The sequence below is a fragment of the Coffea arabica genome, chromosome 1c, assembly GCF_036785885.1.
Source record: "Coffea arabica cultivar ET-39 chromosome 1c, Coffea Arabica ET-39 HiFi, whole genome shotgun sequence".
Classification (NCBI taxonomy): Eukaryota; Viridiplantae; Streptophyta; class Magnoliopsida; order Gentianales; family Rubiaceae; genus Coffea; species Coffea arabica.
The window spans coordinates 4,828,686-4,835,621 of record NC_092310.1 but is presented as its reverse complement, the minus strand read 5'-3'; the positions used below and the strand labels follow the sequence as shown (position 1 = coordinate 4,835,621).

At 39.1% G+C, this 6,936-nt stretch overlaps 1 non-coding gene across 1 annotated transcript; it reads left to right on the top strand.

Annotated features, from left to right (window-relative positions):
* Positions 1 to 429: 429 nt before the first annotated feature.
* Positions 430 to 536, top strand: LOC113723229 (small nucleolar RNA R71). The gene has a single exon (XR_003456936.1). It is a non-coding gene; the product is annotated as a small nucleolar RNA R71 (small nucleolar RNA).
* The last annotated feature ends 6,400 nt before the right edge of the window (positions 537 to 6,936 follow it).

The following is a 6,936-nucleotide window of genomic DNA, read 5'->3' as shown; positions in this document are numbered from 1 at the left end:
CAACCAGGATTGTAGGTGTTTGAGTACGGGTCGTACTGCTTTCTTGGCGCGGGCACGTGGCCAGCCATGTTCACCTGTTCTGCCGTTTCTTCTTGAACCAGTGGACACATTTCCGTAGGATGACCCACGGCAGCGCACACCCCACACACTTTGGCTTGTGAAGCACTCCCCACAGCTAATTGTCTTACGAAAGATGTTAATTCGGAGATCTGCTGTTGGACAGAGGACGTTTCCACCTCATTCACCCTACGCGTCGGGATGTCTTCTCTTGAACCAAACTGCTATGAGTTCTCAGCCATCCCTTCAATCATCTCCCATGCTCCTCGAGGGGTTTTGTTCACCAACGCCCCTCCACTTGCAGCATCGATTATGCTTCTGTCCCTGAAAAGCAACCCCTCATAGAAATATTGAATGAGCAGTTGCTCACTTATCTGATGCTGAGGGCATTTGGTGCATAGTTTCTTAAACCTCTTCCAGTACTCATAGAGTGACTCGCCTGGGTGTTGTTTGATACCACATATCTCTTTCCTTAGACTCGCAGCTCGAGATGCCGGAAAGTACTTGTCCAAGAATTTTTTTTCAGTTGGTCCCACGTGGTGATACTACCAGGCGGTAGGTAGTAGAGCCAGTCTTTCGCGGAGTCCTTCAAAGAGAAGGGGAAAGCCCTCATCTTTATTTGCTCTTCTGTAATTCCCGGAGGCTTCATACTGTTGCAAACGACGTCGAACTCTTCCAAGTGCTTGTAGGGCTCCTCACCTGGTAGACCATGAAAAGATGGCAAGAGATGAATTAGACCAGATTTTAGTTCAAAGGGAGTGCCATCATTTAAATTTGGAAAAGTAATGCACAAGGGCTGCTGATTTAAATCAGGAGCAGCCAACTCCCTTAATGTTCGTGCATTTGCCATAGTGACTTCCTCTTGGTCTGAATCACTCGAATTGTCACCAGAAAAATTTGTCGACTCAACCTCTGGATCAAGTCCCTGAGGTGCAATACCGTATTGCTCTTCTCTGAGTCGCCTGGTTTCTTTCCTCGTTCTACGCACGGTCTTCTCTACTTCAGGGTCGAAAATTAATTCGCCTGTACGAGAAGAACGAGGCATAAACTAGAAAAAAATACCAGAAAATTAGAACAAAAATGAACTTAAAAAGAAACAAATAATTAATGCCAGTCCCCGGCAACGGCGCCAAAAATTGACAGGTGTCGAGCCTGTGCAATAATAAATACCTACTCGAGAAAAATAAATTTTCTGTGTATAGTAGTGAGTAGGGTCGAATCCACAGGGATTGGGAAAATTCGATTCTTTTTAAATTCGAGACACGGGGGATTTTTATCAGATAAAACTAAAAATAAATAATTAAACAATTTAACTAAAAAATAATTAAACAATTTAACCAAAAATAAATAAATAATTAATACGAATGTAAATGGCAATTAAATAAATAATAAATAAATTCTAGCCAAGGATACAACTACGCAGACACAGTCCATTCATCCGATCATTGATGCAAAGAAAGTTCACTTAATTTTATTAACAGGTTAGTTATAGTCGCCGATAAGCTCTAACGACCAGCTTTTCCTTAATTTATTGATAACCAAGGTACGACCATTGATTACCCCTAACCAGGAAATACTCATAGGTACGACCGTAGGAATTAATTTCCTAATTGCATTAAAAACTAGAAAAGCCTAACCCAAATTAATAACACGCTACGAGGGTTATTTAAATCAGATTGCATGTCCCCCTAGTATGTGAAAATACTAGTTGTCACTAATATTAACCAACTAAACAATTACGGATTTAATTGATTAATTTGACAAGAGATTAATAAGTTAAATTGCACATCGGGCTCTTGATATCCAATTAACAAAATAATCCCATAAAAATTAAAATAGAAAACATGCAAATATTAACAAATTAAGGAACACGTAAAATTAATTAGATCTCACAGATATTTGGGACTGCGTCTTCGCGTTGATCCTTGACTAGAGGAGAAAATTAGCCACGCCTCATAAGAAAATTCCCACGCAATTTAATTGAATTCGAAGACATAAATAACTCTTGCTAGTAACTGAAAATGAAAATTTGATTCTCCGTAATCTAATGAAATAGAACTAGTTTCATGAAAGAAACTAGTCTAAAGGAAGAGACGGAAGAAAAATACAAAACAAATCAACTGAAGAGATCTTCACACCACACAAAACATGAAAGAACAAAATCCTATTTTATGACTAAAACTACCTATCTTCCTCTCCGTAGAGAGAAACTAATCTAATGTCTTTTGCCGCCCGCTCTCATTCTCCTCTGCACTAGTTTTATAAGAGAACTAGTTACGTAGGAAGCAAATAGAAAAGCTACTTTCATCATCAAAGTCCACCTATGGCTAATGAGTACATCTCCCAAAAGAAGAACACATTTTCTAAATCAATGTTACGTGGTCCCCGCAGAATTCTCTCCTTTTGATTTCATATTGCTAGTGGACTTGTCAGGAATTAATAATAGGAAGGCAACTCTTCATCAGCAATTCCGTTGGTTTGCACAATTGGAAAGCTACAATCATCAAAGCCAACATCTTGGCTAATGAGTATATCTCCCACAATAAGGACAAACTTTCTACGTGGTCCCCGTTAGATAATGAAAGAAAACATCATCCCAATTAATTCCAGCACAATCATCAATTCCTCTGCAATTATCAAAACGGAGGAGTCCACTATAATCATCAATTCCAGTACAAATACACCCGTGAAACCTAGCTTGTATTTTCTTTAGAAACTTCCCACGTGTGGAGTATTTGTTGTAAGAAAATCTCTCTTTTCTGCTCTACTTCCTGAAATTGAGTCCAGATGCCAAATATAAGTATATGTTAACAATTAAAATAATATTTGGCATGGAAACAGGGAAAAATTAACAATAAAATTGCTAACAATTAATACTCTATCAATTTCCCCCACACTTAAATCATGCTTGTCCTCAAGCATAAGAACACTAAAATTCAACAATGGCTAACTCTCATTTCATCTATTGCCAAGCTATGTTTTTCCCAAAATCAAGTTTTAGTAGCTAAGTGTCAAGACATAATTCTCCCGGTTAGCTCCTGAAATCATAGACTCGTCCAATTCATGGCTAACTCGTCTAAGAAATCAAAATATTAAACTAGTAAAAGTTAACAATTGGGTCAACTAAAAATCAAAATCTCAATATTGAAGAACAAGGATCGGTAGGTCAACATGATCAAAAGCTTACTTATTATTTTCTTCTCTCTTTTCTTTTCTTTTCTTTTTTTTTTTTTATTTATAAATGCTCAGTCCCAAGCTATTCAAGTCTTTTGACGTGAACTCTGACATTTTTAGATGAAAGAGCCCAGTTACTCAACTCTTCACAGTTTCAGGACTACCTACTCATAGATATCGCCACTTTTTGACGCGAAAGTCGACACTTGTGGTGAAGACTCCCGGTTACTGGGTGATGACACTAGTGGAGTAGAGCCATTTATTAACCACAATTAAAGCACCAGAATACCAGATAATTAAAGATCATGGCCCACGTCATCTCCTAATATGGAGAACTAAGATCAACAATTGCCCAATTCACACAACAATTGCTAGTAAAATATTTATATTGCCTAAACAATTTAACCACAATTTGCACCAAGTCCTTAAACTCATGATATTCACCAAGATAATATGCTTTTACTTGCCATCTAAACAAAATTCATAGGATAAATCACAACTAGCAATAGAAGAGTGAGTTGCCTCATTTATTCATCAAGACAACAATAAGAAAAGCAACAATTTAAAGAAACTCCAATCAAATCCAAATCCCCCCCACACTTAAAATATACATTGCCCTCAATGTAACAAATATATAGAAAAAGTAAGAAGAAGGGCAACGAAACTCCCCTGAAATCGTCAAGACATCGGTGGATTAGCCCCTGGGGTTGATCTGAGTCTCACCATTTTCTCCAAATATCACTCCAATGAACAATAGACAATCATTTCCAACAAATTGTAATAACAATTGTAATAAATATTGGGGCCTCTCGCTTAGTTAATTTAAACAACAAAATGCACACTTCAATCACCCACAAGTTATACAAATACCCCAACACTTATAGTAAATGCAATCAATAAGCACTTGTGGTTCCAAACTTAGCCAAATGCAATAACAATGCACCTCAAAATCACCCCAATCAACGTAATAATTGAAATGAAAAAGACAAAAGACTCTCACACAAGGCAATTAGAGACAATCTACTTCAATAAGCAAATTTAAGCATTACAAGCACCTCCTAATTTAACAAACAATCTCAGCAAATTACCCACAATTGGACACAAATTACAGCAATTTAAACACAATTCGACCTAAAATATATATATATATATATAATAACAGGTGTCGAGGTAAAATCAATAAAGATATGCAAAACACCCTAAACTAGTATCATCGGTGCACGCATAAGGAATAAGTAAATCACACGACTAACCACAAATCAATCTACTAAATAAATAAAAATCAAGCAAAGTAAAAAGAAACAAGCAAAGTAACACAGAAGTACCCAACTAAGGAGGAATAGAAATGTCAGGTAGTCCAAACACGCAAAACTTTCAAAAATGTACTGTAATAAAAATAATAAAAACATACTGCAATAATAAAATAAGAAAATTAAAAAAAATAATAAAAAGAGATTGAAGCAGACGCGTGCATACGAAGCCAGTGGTGCGATGAAGGTGGTGGCTGTGAGAGAGAAGAGTTTGCGGCAGCTGGATTTGGTGGTGCTCAGCGACTGCGGGTGGTGGGCGACGGGTTGGGGTAGCGCGCGCGAGGGAGCGGCGGTGGCGTCGGTGGAGCAGGAGGAAGGGAGGAGACCTGGGGCGGCGGCGGCTCTGGTTGAAGGAACCAGAGAAAAGGGGAAAGCAGGGAAAGAAGAAAGAAAGAAAGAAAGAAAGAAAGAAAGAAGAAAGAAAAAGAAAAGAAGAAAAAGAAGGGTTTTTTTTTTTTAGGTCGTCAAACACCGCGTGGGCATGCCAAGATTATAAAACATCCACTGACCTCAGGAGACATCAACGCCGCGTGGGCACGCCAAGATCTCACTTCCTGATTTCAGTAAAGGAAATATGAGTACTGATACTACCCAACGAGTAAATGACCCAATGCAAAAGAACCAACTAGAAAGAACAAAACAACTAGAAATAACAAAACTAATATTTGGGTTGCCTCCCAAACTAGCGCCTTTCTTTAATGTCTTTGGCTAGACATAGCCCATAATTTGCTTAAACCAAGCAAATTGGGTCCTCCTAATGCGTCATCTCTACTCGCTCAACTGGAGCCTCATCATAATAAGGCTTGAGACGATGACCATTCACCACAAATTTCTTCTCCGTCTTCAGACTCTGGATCTCCACTGCACCATAATCAAAGACATTAGTTACAACAAAGGGACCAATCCAACGAGAACGTAGCTTACCTGGAAATAACTTCAATTTGGAGTGGTATAGTAAAACTTTTTGCCCGCAGACGAATGTCTTCCTAGAGATCTGTTGGTCATGAAAGATCCGATTCTTCTCTTTATAGATCATTGCATTCTCGTATGCTTCATTTCGGATTTCTTCCAACTCTTGTAATTCCAACTTCCTTTGAATTCCGCCCTCCTCGATATCCATATTGCATTGCTTGACCGCCCAAAACGCTCTATGCTCAAACTCTACCGGGAGATGACATGGCTTTCCAAATACCAATCGGTAAGGGGACATGCCAATGGGTGTCTTGTATGCCGTCCTATATGCCCATAGTGCATCCTCTAGTCTCACACTCCAATCCTTCCTATCGGGTCGGACCATCTTTTCTAGAATTGATTTGATCTCTCGGTTCGATACTTCCGCCTGACCATTTGTCTGAGGATGGTAGGATGTAGAGACTTTGTGCAAGACACCGTATCTCCTAAACATTGCAGCGATCGTTTTGTTGCAGAAATGAGTACCCCGATCACTTACAATTGCTCGTGGCATCCCAAAGCGGACAAAAATATTAGACTTAACGAATTCTGCAACCACTTTGGAATCATTAGTGCGGGTGGCCTTTGCTTCTACCCACTTCGAAACATAATCTACAGCAAGCAATATATACAAAAAACCACAGGACGAAGGAAAAGGACCCATAAAATCAATGCCCCAAACGTAAAAAATTTCAACAAAAATCATTGGGGTTTGAGTCATTTGACCCCTACGAGAGATATTACCCACTCTTTGACACTTATCACATGACTTACAAAATGAGTAGGCATCTTTGAATAGAGTTGGCCAATAGAATCCACTCTCTAGCACCTTACGAGCCGTTCTCTTTGGTCCGAAGTGACCTCCACATGCAAAAGAATGACAATAGGCTAGAATGGATTGAAATTCAGCTTCACTTACACATCTACGGATGATTTGATCGGCACCCCGCTTCCAGAGGTAAGGATCATCCCACATGTAGAATTTTGCATCGCTCCTCAACTTATCTCTCTTTGCCTTAGGCCATCCTGTAGGAAATTTGTCAGTGACTAGAAAATTAACAATATCTGCATACCAAGGCAAGGATGAATTAATAGAAAATAAATGCTCCTCAGGAAATGCTTCTCTCAATGGGAGGTCCTCTTCGACGACTTGTAGTCGACTCAAGTGATCTGCTACCAGGTTCTCTGCCCCTTTCTTATCTCGGATCTCCAGGTTGAACTCTTGTAACAACAATATCCACCGTATCAATCGCGGTTTTGCCTCTTTCTTGGTCAACAGATACCGCAAAGCTGCATGATCAGAAAAAATAATAACTTTAGCACCAAGTAAATAAGACCGAAATTTCTCTAAGGCAAAAACAACTGCTAAAAGCTCCTTTTCGGTGGTTGAATAGTTCAATTGAGCTCCGTTCAAGGCTCGAGATGCGTAGTAGATAGCATGAGC